The following is an 18,801-nucleotide window of genomic DNA, read 5'->3' as shown; positions in this document are numbered from 1 at the left end:
TAGAACTGAACTAGAACTGAACTAGAACTGAACTAGAACTGAACTAGAACTGAACTAGAACTGAACTAGAACTGAACTAGAACTGAACTAGAATTGAACTAGAACTGAACTAGAACTGAACTGAAAACTAGAACTGAACTAGAACTGAACTAGAACTGAACTAGAACTGAACTAGAACGAACTAGAACTGAACTAGAACTGAACTAGAACTGAACTAGAACTGAACTAGAACTGAACTAGAACTGAACTAGAACTGAACTAGAACTGAACTAGAACTGAACTAGAACTGAACTAGAACTGAACTAGAACTGAACTAGAACTGAACTAGAACTGAACTAGAACGTAACTGAAACTGAATAGACTAAATGAACTGACTAGAACTGAACTAGAATGAAACTAGAACTGAACTAGAACTGAACTAGACTGAACTAGAAATGAAATAGAACTGAACTAGAACTGAACTAGAACTGAACTAGAAACTCGAACTAGAACTGAACTAGAACTGAACTAGAACTGAACTAGAACTGAACTAGAACTGAACTAGAACTGAACTAGAACTGAACTAGAACTGAACTAGAACTGAACTAGAATGAACTAGAACTGAAACTAGAACTGAACTAGAACTGAACTAGAACTGAACTAGAACTGAACTAGAACTGAACTAGAACTGAACTAGAACTGAACTAGAAACTGACTAGAACTGAACTAGAACTGAACTAGAACTGAACTAGAACTGAACTAGAACTGAACTAGAACTGAACTAGAACTGAACTAGAACTGAACTAGAACTGAACTAGAACTGAACTAGAACTGAACTAGAACTGAACTAGAACTGAACTAGAACTGAACTAGAACTGAACTAGAACTGAACTAGAACTGAACTAGAACTGAACTAGAACTGAACTAGAACTGAACTAGAACTGAACTAGAACTGAACTAGAACTGAACTAGAACTGAACTAGAACTGAACTAGAACTGAACTAGAACTGAACTAGAACTGAACTAGAACTGAACTAGAACTAGAACTGAACTAGAACTGAACTAGAACTGAACTAGAACTGAACTAGAACTGAACTAGAACTGAACTAGAACTGAACTAGAACTGAACTAGAACTGAACTAGACACTGAACTAGAACTGAACTAGAACTGAACTAGAACTGAACTAGAACTACTAGAACTGAACTAGACCTGAACTAGAACTGAACTAGAACTGAACTAGAACTGAACTAGAACTGAACTAGAACTGAACTAGAACTGAACTAGAACTGAACTAGAACTGAAGCGATCTAGGACCGAACTAATTCTGAAATGAAACTGAACTAGAATTGAACCTATGTTACTTTAGTTTTGTTGTGTTATTTAGAGTACTTTTACTCTTTAGTAATACGTATGTATGAATAATTGTATGGGTGAATACATATAAAAACTAGTGTGAGTAAAAGAAATTAGTTTGCTTGTTGTTTGTTTTATTATTTTTGTAAGAAAGTTGTATGTTTTTTATTATTTTTTTGTCTTGTATTCTTTTTGTGATATACAAAGGAATTTGTCTATATTTTTACTTATTTTATAATATTACACCATTGTTGTTTTTTCAGAGTTGGGGGTAGTGCACTAAATTTCCAGTTTCCACTAAAAGTTAGTGATAGTGCAAAATTTTTCACTATCACTAATAGCTATTTAGTGGTGAGTTGAAAAATAACAGCCTCACTAAGCAATAGTGGTAGTGGTAAAAGAAAAATTTTCACTAAAATTAATTTAGTGATAGTGAGAAACCTTTTTTTTACAGCTTAGTGCAATTTTTTTTTCTCCACTAACAGGATAGTGGAAAAATATAATCATTCACTAATGTTAATGGGACTCAAAAACATATCATTATATTGAATTATTTTATATTTTTTTATTTTTATTATTTATTAAATTAATTAAGACTAATATTAAAGTAGTAATAAAAAAAACATAAGAAAATAATTATACAAAAAAATAAGGAATTTTCATTAAAACACACAGCTGTTTTGTTTATGTTTGTCATAGAAAAATAGAGCATGCTCTAATTGATAAAAAATTACATATATATTTCCATGTGTATTTTACATATGCAATGTTTCATATGTATCAGACGATATGTACAACTTTTACATATGGAAAATTTGACAGTACATATGTAAAATACATGCCGTGTGATAACACCTTTAAAAATTTTAAGTTTTATTTAATTTTTTTATGCAATAAAAATAATAAAATGAAAATATTTTGACTATATTTTCAATTTGTTTGAAATATTTTTATAAACACTATTTTTTTGAGATTTTAGTGCATATAATATAATTAAAGCATTCATGTAGTGACTGTTAAAAATTTGCACTATTTTATTGTAGTGCAAAATTTTCACTACCACTAATGGTTAGTGGTAGTGGAAAAATTTTACACTACCACTAATTTTTTTAGTGGTAGTTAAAACATGTTTCACTACCACTAATTTTTTTAGTGGTAGTTACGATATGTTTCACTACCACTATAGTGATGAAAAATAGTGGAAAATCAAAATGTTGTCACTATAGTGGGATTTAGTGAAAACATTAGTGCACTAAATATTTAGTGCACTACCCCCAACTCTGGTTTTTTTATTATTTATTCATTATTTTATGTCTCATTTTTATGATTACATGTTAATAACACTTTTGTTGTTGTTGTTTTTGTTATATTTACAATTATTAATTGAGTAATTCTGTTGTTGTTTTAGTATTTATTAGTTGCTAGTTTTTGTTGTTGTTATTTTGTTATATTATTTATGGTCATTTGCTTATAATTTTTTTTCGGATGATAAATGTAAGTTAAAGACCAGTAGTCATGCAGAAGAGAAGCAGTAGTATTAGTTTGTGTTTTTTTTTTTTTGCATTATATAGCAAATGAAAAACCTTGACCTAACTCGTTCGTTTTGGGAATTAATCATAGTTAGGGGTTAAAGAAGAAAACTTGTGTTTCTTTTTTGAATTTCATTTCAAATAGTTTATGTTTATTTTACAGTCATTTTTTACGATTTCAAGTAACAGTTTTGAATTTCAAATGACTTTCTCTTATAAGATCCAAGTAGAGAGTGGAAGAAGACATAGTAAAGCTAGCAAATGGGGTCATTTGTTTTTTAAACAAATACTTATTTGCATTTTGAAAAAATAAAAGAAAATTTAACACAATATTTGTATGTTTAAAAGTGCTTCTTTGAAATTTATAACAAAAAGTAGATAAAAGATAAAACATTGTTTAAATTCCCAAAACATACATATGTATGTAAGTGAAAGTTTGTGACAATATTTAATGGAAAAAATGTGAAAAAATTTAGGACTAAAGAGATTTTTAAATTAAAATAACAGCATATTTAAATAATAAGAACAGTAATAATATTATTGTAGTAATAAACCAAAATGAAGAAAAAATATCATTAAAAAATAAATATATTTTATAAACTTATGAGCTATAAAAAGAACATAGATAGATTAATAAAAAGAAACAAATTCGTTTAAACATCATAAATTATTAGGCCACAAAATGTCCTTTTTTAATTCCTCAGTACTATCCCTAACTGATGGCTTTCATACTGTTACGTTTCTTTTAAAATTACAGCAATCTGTGCACTTAACCCAACTCAATATTAATCATACGTCCTGTTGGGTTTGTCTAAATATGAATTTTATCATTTTAGTGACTATTTTGAAAATGTGATTATTTAGTTAAGTCTATATAATTATACATATCACTTGAACTGAACTCAAAAAGAACTAGAACTGAGCTAGAACTGAAGTAGAATTGAACTAGAACTGAATTAGTACCGAACTAGATCTGAACTAGAACTGAACTAGAACTGAACTAGAACTGAACTAGAAACTGAACTAGAACTGAAGTAGAACTAGAACTGAACTAAACTAGAAACTGAACTAGAACTGAGCTAGGAATGAACTAGAACTGAACTAGAACTGAACTAGAACTGAACTAGAACTGAACTAAACTGACTAGACTGACATAGAACTGAACTAGAACTGAACTAGAACTGAACTAGAACTGAACTAGAATGAACTAGAACTGACTAGAACTGAACTAGAACGAACTTAGAACTGAACTAGAACTGAACTAGAACTGAACTAGAACTGAACTAGAACTGAACTAGAACTGAACTAGAACTGAACTAGAACTGAACTAGAACTGAACTAGAACTGAACTAGAACTGAACTAGAACTGAACTAGAACTGAACTAGAACTGAACTAGAACTGAACGAACTAAACTAGAACTGAACTAGAACTGAACTAGAACTGAACTAGAACTGAACTAGAACTGACTAGAACTGAACTAGAACTGAACTAGAACTGAACTAGAACTGTACTAAAATGAACTAGAACTGAACTAGAACTAAACTAGAACTGAACTAGAACTGAACTAGAACTGAACTAGAACTGAACTAGAACTGAACTAGAACTGAACTAGAACTGAACTAGAACTGAACTAGAACTGAACTAGAACTGAACTAGAACTGAACTAGAACTGAACTAGAACTGAACTAGAACTGAACTAGAAACTGAACTAGAACTGAACTAGAACTGAACTAGAACTGAACTAGAAACTGAACTAGAACTGAACTAGAACTGAACTAGAACTGAACTAGAACTGAACTAGAACTGAACTAGAACTGAACTAGAACTGAACTAGAACTGAACTAGAACTGAACTAGAACTGAACTAGAACTGAACTAGAACTGAACTAGAACTGAACTAGAACTGAACTAGAACTGAACTAGAACTGAACTAGAACTGAACTAGAACTGAACTAGAACTGAACTAGAACTGAACTAGAACTGAACTAGAACTGAACTAGAACTGAACTAGAACTGAACTAGAACTGAACTAGAACTGAACTAGAACTGAACTAGAACTGAACTAGAACTGAACTAGAACTGAACTAGAACTGAACTAGAACTGAACTAGAACTGAACTAGAACTGAACTAGAACTGAACTAGAACTGAACTAGAACTGAACTAGAACTGAACTAGAACTGAACTAGAACTGAACTAGAACTGAACTAGAACTGAACTAGAACTGAACTAGAACTGAACTAGAACTGAACTAGAACTGAACTAGAATGAACTGAACTGAACTAGAACTGAACTAGAACTGAACTAGAACTGAACTAGAAACTGAACTAGAACTGAACTAGAACTGAACTAGAACTGAACTAGAACTGAACTAGAACTGAACTAGAACTGAACTAGAACTGAACTAGAACTGAACTAGAACTGAACTAGAACTGAACTAGAACTGAACTAGAACTGAACTAGAACTGAACTAGAACTGAACTAGAACTGAACTAGAACTGAACTAGAACTGAACTAGAACTGAACTAGAACTGAACTAGAACTGAACTAGAACTGAACTAGAACTGAACTAGAACTGAACTAGAACTGAACTAGAACTGAACTAGAACTGAACTAGAACTGAACTAGAACTGAACTAGAACTGAACTAGAACTGAACTAGAACTGAACTAGAACTGAACTAGAACTGAACTAGAACTGAACTAGAACTGAACTAGAACTGAACTAGAACTGAACTAGAACTGAACTAGAACTGAACTAGAACTGAACTAGAACTGAACTAGAACTGAACTAGAACTGAACTGAACTGAACTAGAACTGAACTAGAACTGAACTAGAACTGAACTAGAACTGAACTAGAACTGAACTAGAACTGAACTAGAACTGAACTAGAACTGAACTAGAACTGAACTAGAACTGAACTAGAACTGAACTAGAACTGAACTAGAACTGAACTAGAACTGAACTAGAACTGAACTAGAACTGAACTAGAACTGAACTAGAACTGAACTAGAACTGAACTAGAACTGAACTACGAACTGAACTGAACTAGAACTGAACTAGAACTAGAACTGAACTAGAACTGAACTAGAAAACTGAACTAGAACTGAACTAGAACTGAACTAGAACTGAACTAGAACTGAACTAGAACTGAACTAGAACTGAACTAGAACTGAACTAGAACTGAACTAGAACTGAACTAGAACTGAACTAGAACTGAACTAGAAACTGAACTAGAACTGAACTAGAACTGAACTAGAACTGAACTAGAACTGAACTAGAACTGAACTAGAACTGAACTAGAACTGAACTAGAACTGAACTAGAACTGAACTAGAACTGAACTAGAACTGAACTAGAACTGAACTAGAACTGAACTAGAACTGAACTAGAACTGAACTAGAACTGAACTAGAACTGAACTAGAACTGAACTAGAACTGAACTAGAACTGAACTAGAACTGAACTAGAACTGAACTAGAACTGAACTAGAACTGAACTAGAACTGAACTAGAACTAGAACTGAACTAGAACTGAACTAGAACTGAACTAGAACTGAACTAGAACTGAACTAGAACTGAACTAGAACTAGAACTGAACTAGAACTGAACTAGAACTGAACTAGAACTGAACTAGAACTGAACTAGAACTGAACTAGAACTGAACTAGAACTGAACTAGAACTGAACTAGACTGAACTAGAACTGAACTAGAACTGAACTAGAACTGAACTAGAACTGAACTAGAACTGAACTAGAACTGAACTAGAACTGAACTAGAACTGAACTAGAACTGAACTAGAACTGAATTAGAAATGAACAAAAACTGAACTAAGTAGAACTTGCCAAGAACTGAACTAGAATTATATATAGATCCCTAATTTGTTTTTCTGTTGTGTTTTAATATCAAAAACATTTTATTATAATTTTTAATTAGTCCTTAAATGTCCTTTTTTTGCGTAATTTTTTATTCCTTTGTTTTACAGTTATTTTGAAAATTTTGCTTAATTTAGTGTAACGGAACGTGTTTGATTTACAAAATTTTGTTGAAAATTATACTGTACGTATGATTGATATTAATTTATTTTGTTGGGAAGCCAGGCGTATGAGTAATAAACTTTTTTATGTTATTTTTTTTTGAAAAATTCTTAGGAAGTTTGGGATTTTTATTATTTTTGTCAAGATTTAAATAATTATTTTTATATTTTAATTATTATTTTTCTTTTATATATTTTAAATATTCTTTTTTTAATTTTCCACTTTTTTTTATTTTTTTTTAGATTTTTTTTTATTAAAGTTTGTTATTAAAATTTTGTTATAATATATTTTCTTTTATGTTTTTTATATTTTTTGAATGTTTAGTGTAAACAATGCGACAAAATGTATGATTACGTTAAATGTCTACAGAGACTAGACCACTAATGACGCAGTTGCCCACGCAAACGTACAAAGAAGGCGGTAGAGTTGTGTTTTTCGCTCCTTGGTTTAGATACAAACTACAACAAAAAAAAATGGGGGATACTACTATATATTAATAATAGTACAGAGATGAAAAGCAACAACAATGATTTTCAAACTGATAATGTTATAGTAGCGAAAGATGGAATGAAAAAACGAAAGCATCACAGAGCAGCCTACCCCCCCCCCAAAATAAAAGAAGTGTTAAAAGAGGCCGTTAAAATCAGCAATAAAAATAGCGCCAACTCTGTTTAGGAAATCATGGATGCCATGGCAACTTAAGAGCTGCAGAATAAAGAGAATCTAACGAGATGTGGATTTAAGAAAAAGAGAAGTAGAGATAAAATACAGATTTATATGGGGGATGATGTTAAATAAAAATAAATGAAAAAAGTATTATAAGAAAAAAGCTAAAAATAACATAGAATTGGGCAAAGAAATACAAATAAATTTTCCAAGAATTATTTTAAAAATAAAACAAAATTTCCTAGAAAAAACCTACATATTAGGTGTTTGAAAACACTTCCTTTTCATTTAAGGATACGTGTGAATACCTTTAATAAATTAAGTAATTTTTTGTTGTTATTTAATTAATAATTTATGTATATATAATATTTATCTAACACCTTTTATTAACAGCTACCGTCGGCATTTTTTTCGTATTTTTTTTATTTATTTTAATTTATTTTTAGTTTATGTAAAAAACTGGTAAATAAATTGACTAGAGTGCTAATAAGTAAGTTTTTTTCTTCTTCATATTTATGTGTATTGCGTGTGTTGTTGGTTTTATTTAATTTATTAATTATATTTATTTATTCAGGCCCCCAACTCCATGTAAAACCTGCAAACTTTTATAATATCTCTTGGTTTTTTAACCATTAAAACACACACACAAACACACTCGTATAGACACGCTTTCAAATTGACCACAATTGACCAGACGACCGCTCGATTACACCAATAAACTTAAACTGAACACGAGCTAAGGAAAAAAAGCAACAACAAAATTTTTGCACATTACTTCTAAAAGCAGTTATAAAAAGCGAGCAACAATAACAAACAGCAAAGTATACTTATAGACATCAAAAACAAGTATTTTTTGCAAAAATAATAAAGGGAAATTTCAGTTAGACAAGCAAACAAGCAGACTAAACAACAACAAAGTAATTTTCTCTTACATTACCTGGCTGCATAGAACAAACACCAAAGCATACAGAATTTCAGTTCATGTTTCTCTTTCTTTTTTCACCTACATACATAGTCCTTTACTAATAACTATGTGTAAGTTTAATTGTTTTCATTATGTCTAGTATACATAGCGAAAGAGAGTGAGAGGGAAATGTAGAACGCTTCAAGGCAAGTAGAGTGTAAAAATATAAACACGAGTTTTCTGTTTATTATTGTTTGTTGTTACTCAAGCTTAAGAATGTAAACAAATCACAAACACTTACAAAGGCACATATACACAAAGAACAGTAGTGTTTAGGGAGAACAGTTGTTTTTGTAACTTTCTAATAGTGAAGACAAAATTTAGCAGAATTTTAAGCAAATTTTAGTTAATAAGAATAAGTGCAGCTCTAATCAGTTCTAATACCGTTCTAGTTCATTTCTAGTTCAGTTCTAGTTCAGTTCTAGTTCAGTTCTAGTTCAGTTCTAGTTCAATTCTAGTTCAGTTCTAGTTCAGTTCTAGTTCAGTTCTAGTTCAGTTCTAGTTCAGTTCTAGTTCAGTTCTAGTTCAGTTCTAGTTCAGTTCTAGTTCAGTTCTAGTTCAGTTCTAGTTCAGTTCTGTTCGTTCTAGTTCAGTTCGAGTTCAGTTCTAGTTCAGTTCTAGTTCAGTTCTAGTTCAGTTCTAGTTCAGTTCTAGTTCAGTTCTAGTTCAGTTCTAGTTCAGTTCTAGTTCAGTTCTAGTTCAGTTCTAGTTCAGTTCTAGTTCAGTTCTAGTTCAGTTCTAGTTCAGTTCTAGTTCAGTTCTAGTTCAGTTCTAGTTCAGTTCTAGTTCAGTTCTAGTTCAGTTCTAGTTCAGTTCTAGTTCAGTTCTAGTTCAGTTCTAGTTCAGTTCTAGTTCAGTTTAGTTCAGTTCTAGTTCAGTTCTAGTTCAGTTCTAGTTCAGTTCTAGTTCAGTTCTAGTTCAGTTCTAGTTCAGTTCTAGTTCAGTTCTAGTTCAGTTCTAGTTCAGTTCTAGTTCAGTTCTAGTTCAGTTCTAGTTCAGTTCTAGTTCAGTTCTAGTTCAGTTCTAGTTCAGTTCTAGTTCAGTTCTAGTTCAGTTCTAGTTCAGTTCTAGTTCAGTTCTAGTTCAGTTCTAGTTCAGTTCTAGTTCAGTTCTAGTTCAGTTCTAGTTCAGTTCTAGTTCAGTTCTAGTTCAGTTTAGTTCAGTTCTAGTTCAGTTCTCAGTTCTAGTTCAGTTCTAGTTCAGTTCTAGTTCAGTTCTAGTTCAGTTCTAGTTCAGTTCTAGTTCAGTTCTAGTTCAGTTCTAGTTCAGTTTTTAGTTCAGTTCTAGTTCAGTTCTAGTTCAGTTCTAGTTCAGTTCTAGTTCAGTTCTAGTTCAGTTCTAGTTCAGTTCTAGTTCAGTTCTAGTTCAGTTCTAGTTCAGTTCTAGTTCAGTTCTAGTTCAGTTCTAGTTCATTTCTAGTTCAGTTCTAGTTCAGTTCTAGTTCAGTTCTAGTTCAGTTCTAGTTCAGTTCTTTTAGTTCTAGTTCAGTTCTAGTTCAGTTCTAGTTCAGTTCTAGTTCAGTTCTAGTTCAGTTCTAGTTCAGTTCTAGTTCAGTTCTAGTTCAGTTCTAGTTCAGTTCTAGTTCAGTTCTAGTTCAGTTTTAGTTCAGTTCTAGTTCAGTTCTAGTTCAGTTCTAGTTCAGTTCTAGTTCAGTTCTAGTTCAGTTCTAGTTCAGTTCTAGTTCAGTTCTAGTTCAGTTCTAGTTCAGTTCTAGTTCAGTTCTAGTTCAGTTCTTAGTTCTATTTCAGTTCTAGTTCAGTTCTAGTTCAGTTCTAGTTCAGTTCTAGTTCAGTTTTAGTTCAGTTCTAGTTCAGTTCTAATTCAGTTCTAGTTCAGTTCTAGTTCAGTTCTAGTTAAGTTCTAGTTAAGTTCTAGTTCAGTTCTAGTTCATTCTAGTTCAGTTCTAGTTCAGTTCTAGTTCAGTTCTAGTTCAGTTCTAGTTCAGTTCTAGTTCAGTTTTGTTCAGTTCTAGTTCAGTTCTAGTTCAGTTCTAGTTCAGTTCTAGTTCAGGTCTAGTTCAGTTCTAGTTCAGTTCTAGTTCAGTTCTAGTTCAGTTCTAGTTCAGTTCTAGTTCAGTTCTAGTTCAGTTCTAGTTCAGTTCTAGTTCAGTTCTAGTTCAGTTCTAGTTCAGTTCTAGTTCAGTTCTAGTTCAGTCTAGTTCAGTTCTAGTTCAGTTCTAGTTCAGTTCTAGTCAGTTCTAGTTCAGTTCTAGTTTCAGGTTCTAGTTCAGTTCTAGTTCAGTTTCTAGTTCAGTTCTAGTTCAGTTCTAGTTCAGTTCTAGTTCAGTTCTAGTTCAGTTCTAGTTCAGTTTTTTCCAAAATTTCTACAATATTTCATTCTATTATATATTTTTAATATCTTACACACAAAAAGCTTAACAAGCTTTCGATGATAATCGAATTTCAAAGCAAAAAAACCAAAAATAAATACGAAAAAATCCTCAGATAAATAACGATATCAATAAATGTATACAATTTAAGCCAAAACACATACACTGCTAACAATTATAGCGACGATGTTTTAAAAAAAAAAGAAATAAATAAATACAACAAAATATATTTAAACACACCCCCATTTACATCATTAAACCCTTTGAATGTATGGATTTAGATATAAATGTAACCACCATCACCTCAACAAAGATCAATATGCGTATAATAGAGATGTTAAGCAATTAAAATCTTTTAAATCCTTACAAAAAACCAAATATATTTATGTATACATATATTTAGATATAAGCAAACATGTATACATTCAGATGTATGTACAAGGTCAGAGAAACCTTCTATTTGGCTAAAAGTTTTAAAATATACATAGTTAAAAATATATATAGTGTGATTGTTGTTGCTGCTTTGAACAGATGCTGTTAACACTTAATATAATAACAACAGAAATTTTCGTCATAACAGCTTTATGTAAAACTGTGCAGAATTATAAAAGTAGACTAGACTATAGACTAGACCATAGACTAGACTTTAGGCTAGACTATAGATTATACTATAGACTTGATTATATACTAGGCTAAAGACTAGACTATATACTAGGCTATAAACTAGGCTATAGACTAGATTATACTATAGACTAGACTATTGACTAGAATATAGACTAGACTATAGACTAGGCTATAGACTAGACTGTAGACTACACTATAGACTGGACTATAGACTAGACTATAGACTAGACTATAGACTAGACTATAGACTAGACTATAGACTAGACTATAGACTAGACTATAGACTAGACTATAGACTAGACTATAGACTAGACTATAGACTAGACTATAGACTAGACTATAGACTAGACTATAGACTAGACTATAGACTAGACTATAGACTAGACTATAGACTAGACTATAGACTAGACTATAGACTAGACTATAGACTAGACTATAGACTAGACTATAGACTAGACTATAGACTAGACTATAGACTAGACTAAAGACTAGACCATAGACTTGACTATAGACTAGACTAGAGACTAGACTAGAGACTAGACTAGACAAGAGACTAGACTATAAACTAGACTATAGACTTGACTATAGACTACACTATAGACTTGACTACAAACCAATAGACTAGACTATAGGCTATATTATAGAATAGACTATATACGACACTATTGACTAAGCTATAAACTAGACTATACAGGCAACAGGTTATATTATACAAGGCTATAATCTAGACTGCAGACTAGGCTATATAGTAGACAATAGATTAGACTATGGAGTAGGCTGTAGACTAGACTATAGAATGGACAATAGAATATACTATAAAATAGACTATAGACTAGACTTTAGGCTAGACTATAGACTTGACTATAGACTAGGCTATAGACCAGGCTATAGACTAGACTATAGACAAGACGATAGATTAGACTATATGCTAGACTATACTTTAGAGAAGACTGTAGACTAGACTATAGATTTGACTATAGACTAGACTTTATACATGACTACAGACTTCATTATAGAATATACTATATACTATATCATTGACTAAGTTATAAACTAGATTATAGACTAGACTATATATTTGACTATATATTAGACTATAGACTAGACTATATGCTAGACTATAGACTAGGCTACAGGTTATACTATAGACTAGGCTATAGACTACACTATAGACTAGGCTATAGACTTCACTATAGACTAGGTAATAGACTAGACTTTAGACTGAACTTTAGGCTAGACTATAGACTAGGCAATAGACTAGGCTATAGACTAGGCTATAGACTAAACTATAGACTATTCTATAAACTAGACTATATACTAGAATATAGACTAGACTGTATGCTTGACTATATGCTAGACAAGACTGCAGACTAGACAATAGACTTGACTATAGACTAGACTATAGACTAGACTATAGAATATACTACAGAATAGACTATATACTAGACTATTGACTAAGCCATAAACTACTATATAGACTAGGCTATATATTAGACTATATGCTAGACTCTATACTAGGCTATAGACTAGACTATACACTAGACTATAGAATAGACCACACTATGGACTAGTCTACAGACTGGACTATAGTCTATATTATAGACTCTGAGGTTACATAGTTGAGATTATAACTTAAGCACAAAATATAACAGCAAACGACGCGCTATCTTACTGTTAATGTACAGCACTGTTAGTAACTGTTATATTAATATCAAAACAAAGTTATTTGTTTGTGTGCTCCGTAGTATAAAACAGCTGTTTACGAACAACAACAACAAGTAAACAATTGGTTGTTGTTCTCTCTCTCCTCACTAATTGAGAGAGAATAATATTTCATTGTTATGTTTTATATTGAGAGCATAGCAAACCTTTTGCTATTAAAAGGACACAATTTGTAGTTTATGGCCCAATTAATGACGTCAATCGTTGAATAGTTAAACTAGTTTAAGTGAAAAGAGTATGTGTCGAAATTTAAGAGAAAATAGGTATGTTAGGGGAAAATAACTAGTTTACCAAAGGCGAAGAAGAAGTTGTTTTATTTTTTGTAAGTATCAAGCTAATGGACGGGAACATTATTGCTTTTTAGAACCTTTTAAAGCGGGTTGGAAAAAAATTGGATAATTTTAACAAAATTTATTTTAGTTTTCCTTACAGTAAATATTTCTAGCAACTTTGTGTAGAAAATATTTGCTTTGAAAAAAATATTCGTTTTTGAGGGTATTTTAAAATACTTTTAAGACAAGCCTCGTATATTTCTTTTATTAATTCTAGTGACAAATTTTATTAGCTATTTAGTGCTGTTAATTTTTTTTTAAATCTCTTAAATAGTTTTAGAATTATTTGATTTTTTCTGAAATTAGTCATAATTAATATCAATCATACGCCCTGTGGTAAATTTTTAAATATACGCAGATTTTGATTGTTACAAAGGTTTAAGGGAGAGATAAGCTATAGGGTTTGTTAGAGGTTAATATTATTTACAATTTAAGCTGAAAATGGCATATACAATAATTGCACAGTGGGTCCTTTTTAATTTAATTTTTTTTTTGTTTAAAATAATTTTTTTCTCTACTCTAGTTTATGTTTTATTAAACATAACGTTTTAAAAATTTTCTAAGAAAATCTTCCACTTAGCTGTAATGTAAATGTGCTTCATCAACTTCTGTTTCCGCTTGTTACCTCTTTCAGTTGTTCCCCAGCCTCTATACAATAACAATTCTAAATGGGGAAAAAAATCTTGAAATTTTTTTCTTCAGTTGCTTAGAAATTTCCAAGGAAATGTTATTATTATGTTCTACCTCCTTCCCCTTCCTCATACAGCATAGTTTTCAATTACAAACAGATGAATATATATAATAAATTGGGTCACTGACTTTTTTTGTGCTTAATGAGCCCCAACTAAATGTTATGTAATGTTAAGAAACTATTTCTTAAATTTGCAAAAAAAAAAAAAAAAAAAAACAACAACATAATAGCTTGAAAGTTTCGAAAACAATCGAAATAGAAATTTATTAAGGTTTCAATACAAATGAAGCCGTTTAATGAATGAGTCAATAAGTTTGAAAACAATTATAGAATTATTTTTAACAAACAAAATTGTTTGCCATTTGATTATTAATTATAATGATAATGACAATGATTAAGATGACACATTTTCAATATAAAGCACAAATATTTGTAGGAAAGGGAAGCTGGCTAAAAGACTAACTAGGAGTAGGAGCACAATGCTTGAAATTACCACATATGCCGTTAAATTATTAACAGTAAAAGTTCCCCAAACAGGACTCTATCATTCTTTCCCTTTGCAGGTTTTTTTTTTTCTTAATAATTTTCTTAATTTCCTTAGAGCTCCTTTATTAAGAAATTCCCCTGTTTCTATTCCTATTATTTTCCTCATATATTTCCATTTCATAAGTCTGTTTCATTCATTTAGTTTTGGTATTATTAATGCTGTCGTTGTTGTTGCTATTTTGTTTATTATGCATATTAATAAGTTATAGCGATTTAATGAAAAGAAAACGTAGAAAATAAACTAATTGTTTTCTTCTCCGGTTTTCTTAGGATTATTAGTTTTTGTTCAATGTTACATTTTCTTCTTCATCAAGCTTTTGCTGCTATTTTTAGCACAGAAAAAAAATAACAATCACAATGTGACGTCAATAGCAGGCAGTCACAGTTAGATTAAGGTCGTGTTTAAGATAAAGTCTTTAAAGCAAGAATACAAAATGAAAGGGAAAATTCATACTTGTAAACAAATACCAACAAAATGTTAATAAAACTTGCAACAATGGCTTAATAATATCAATATTAACCACAAATACTAACTTAATTGTTTTGAAATTTTTTTAAAAATTTAAAAAAATTAACAAAATCCAAAATTTTAAAAAATATTCTTTTGATCCAAATTTTAAAAACTTTTCAAACTACCCTCGGTAAAATTTTTTACAATAAGCTCTTAGAAATTTTGTTACCATGCCAAAACCACCAAAATATTTAAAATCGTTCCATAAAATTATGAATTATTTACAATTTTGTAAAATTCTAATTAATTAATATTAATCATACGTACCGTGTTACAATTTCATATATCCGAAGATTATGGTTCACACAATGCTTTTAAGAAAAGTTTGAAAACAAAATTGTTTTTATACACCAATAACCGATAACTTAACAATCAAAAAAGTATTAAACCGTTTTGCACAGTGGGACCTATAAAAGAAAGAAAAATACATATTTAATTTTAATTAACAAAAAGTGCTTGATTTATTACTTAGGGCTTTAAAAAGGAAGTAAAAAGTCTGGTCTATAGATTCATCTATAGTCTAATCTAAAGTCAACTCTATTGTCTAATTTATATCCTGTTTAGTCTATAGTACAGTCTTTAGTATAATATATAGTTTAGTCCATAGTCTAGTCTATAGTGTAGTCCAGCCCATAGTGTAGTCTAGTCTACAGTGTAGTCTATAGTCTAGTCTATAGTAAAGTCCATAGTCTAGTCTATATTCTAGTCTAAATACTGGTTATAAGGTAGACTAGAGATTAAACTATAGATTATACGACAGACTAGAATATAGACTAGTCTATAGACTAGTCTATAGACTAGTCAATAGACTAGTCTATAGACTAGACTATAGACTAGACTATAGACTAGATTATAGACTAGAGTATAGACTAGAGTATAGACTAGACTATAGACTAGACTATAGACAAGACTATAGACTAGACTATAGATTAAACTATATATTATACTAAAGACTAGACTATAGACTAGACTATGGAAAAGACTATAGACTTGACTATAGACTAGTCGATAGACTAGACTGTAGAATAGTCGGTTAGACTATACTATAGACTAGTCTATAGTCTAGTCTATAGTGTAGTCTTTAGTATAATCTATAGTTTAGCCTATAGTCTACACAATTTTATATCTTTTACTATTTTTCCCCTATAATTCCTCAGCAAACATTTCCAACATTCACTTAACCTCACTTAACTCTCTAACATTTTCAAACAATAGTTTTTTTTCGAACTGTCATCTGTCAAATATTCTTTAGTTTGTTTGATAAGTTAGAAAACTTCAGCTTAAATTGAAGATGATGGCATCGAATATTTTTTTATTGCTGTACCAAAGCAAACAAAACTAAAATATTGTTAAAATACTTATACAATAAGGACAGCATTGATGGCAACAAAAAAAAGGGAAAACTTATAACGTTAAATTACCAAAGAATAGAACAGGCTTTGGAAAAAGCTAACTTGTCGGGTGAATACAAAAAGAGGAGGGAAAAGAGGAAACTACAAAAACTACAATGTAAACTATTGAAATTCAATTTATATGTTTAACTAGCAATTTTTATACAAAAACTATTATACATATGTATGTATGTGTATAAAACTAAACACACATGCCTGTATAGACAGTAAGGTTGCAGTATGGAACAAAACTAAGCACGGAGTTTTTAGAAGTTTTCACCAAAATGGTGTCATATTATCTGGAAGTGATTTTTATCCATTATTTATTCAAATCTAGTCATAGTCTAGTCTATAGTCTAGTCTATAGTCTAGTCTATAGTCTAGTCCTATAGTAGTCTATAGTCTAGTCTAGTCTAGTCTATAGTCTAGTCTATAGTCTAGTGTATAGTCTAGTCTATAGTCTAGTGTATAGTCTAGTCTATAGTCTAGTCTATAGTCTAGTCTATAGTCTAGTCTATAGTCTAGTCTATAGTCTAGTCTATAGTCTAGTCTATAGCCTAGTCTATAGTCTAGTCTATAGTCTAGTCTATAGTCTAGTCTATAGTCTAGTCTATAGTCTAGTCTATAGTCTAGTCTATCTCTATAGTCTAGTCTATAGTCTAGTCTATAGTCTAGTCTATAGTCTAGTCTATAGTCTAGTCTATAGTCTAGTCTATAGTCTAGTCTATAGTCTAGTCTATAGTCTAGTCTATAGTCTAGTCTATAGTCTAGTCTATAGTCTAGTCTATAGTCTAGTCTATAGTCTAGTCTATAGTCTAGTCTATAGTCTAGTCTATAGTCTAGTCTATAGTCTAGTCTATAGTCTAGTCTATAGTCTAGTCTATAGTCTAGTCTATAGTCTAGTCTAGTCTAGTCTATAGTCTAGTCTATAGTCTAGTCTATAGTCTAGTCTATAGTCTAGTCTATAGTCTAGTCTATAGTCTAGTCTATAGTCTAGTCTATAGTCTAGTCTATAGTCTATAGTCTAGTCTATAGTCTAGTCTATAGTCTAGTCTATAGTCTAGTCTATAGTCTAGTCTATAGTCTAGTCTATAGTCTAGTCTATAGTCTAGTCTATAGTCTAGTCTATAGTCTAGTCTATAGTCTAGTCTATAGTCTAGTCTATAGTCTAGTCTATAGTCTAGTCTATAGTCTAGTCTATAGTCTAGTCTATAGTCTAGTCTATAGTCTAGTCTATAGTCTAGTCTATAGTCTAGTCTATAGTCTAGTCTATAGTCTAGTCTATAGTCTAGTCTATAGTCTAGTTTATAGTCTAGTCTATAGTCTAGTCTATAGTCTAGTCTATAGTCTAGTCTATAGTCTAGTCTATAGTCTAGTCTATAGTCTAGTCTATCTAGTCTAGTCTAGTCTATAGTCTAGTCTAGTCTAGGTCTAGTCTAGTCTAGTCTAGTCTAGTCTAGTCTAGTCTAGTCTAGTCAGCTAGTCTAGTCTAGTCTAGTCTAGTCTAGTCTAGTCTAGTCTAGTCTAGTCTAGTCTAGTCTAGTCTAGTCTAGTCTAGTCTAGTCTAGTCTAGTCTAGTCTAGTCTAGCAGTCTAGTCTAGTCTAGCAGTAGTTATAGTCTAGCCTAGTCTATAGTCTAGTCTAGTCTATAGTCTAGTCTCTAGTCGAGTATAGTCTATGTCTTATTAGTCTAGTCTTATAGTCTAGTCTCTAGTCTCGTCTATAGTCTAGTCTATAGTCTAGTTCTATAAGTCTAGTCTATAGTTCTAGTCTATAGTTTTTCCTAAGTCTATAGTCTAGTCTAGTCTAGTCTTATAGTCTAGTCTAAGTCTAGTCTATAGTTCTAGTCTATAGTCTAGTCTATAGTCTAGTCTATAGTCTAGTCTATAGTCTAGTCTATAGTCTAGTCTATAGTCTAGTCTATAGTCTAGTCTATAGTCTAGTCTAGTCTATAGTCTAGTCTATAGTCTAGTCTAGTCTATAGTCTAGTCTATAGTCTAGTCTAGTCTATAGTCTAGTCTATAGTCTAGTCTATAGTCTAGTCTAGTCTAGTCTATAGTCTAGTCTATAGTCTAGTCTATAGTCTAGTCTATAGTCTAGTCTATAGTCTAGTCTATAGTCTAGTCTATAGT

At 30.9% G+C, this 18,801-nt stretch overlaps 1 protein-coding gene across 1 annotated transcript in view; it reads right to left on the bottom strand.

Annotated features, from left to right (window-relative positions):
• The window catches only part of LOC119605335 (uncharacterized protein DDB_G0271670), an 80,738-nt gene extending 72,473 nt beyond the window's left edge, over positions 1–8,265 (bottom strand). Inside the window, 1 exon segment of the mRNA XM_037958375.1 lies at positions 7,940–8,265. The gene's annotated coding sequence lies outside the window, so the exon portion shown is untranslated.
• Between the last annotated feature and the right edge of the window lie 10,536 nt (positions 8,266–18,801).

Source organism: Lucilia sericata, unplaced genomic scaffold (assembly GCF_015586225.1).
Source record: "Lucilia sericata isolate MDLA Ls3-8-SP2 unplaced genomic scaffold, ASM1558622v1 Contig000476F_arrow, whole genome shotgun sequence".
NCBI lineage: Eukaryota > Metazoa > Arthropoda > Insecta > Diptera > Calliphoridae > Lucilia > Lucilia sericata.
This window is presented reverse-complemented; position numbering and strand designations above follow the sequence as displayed.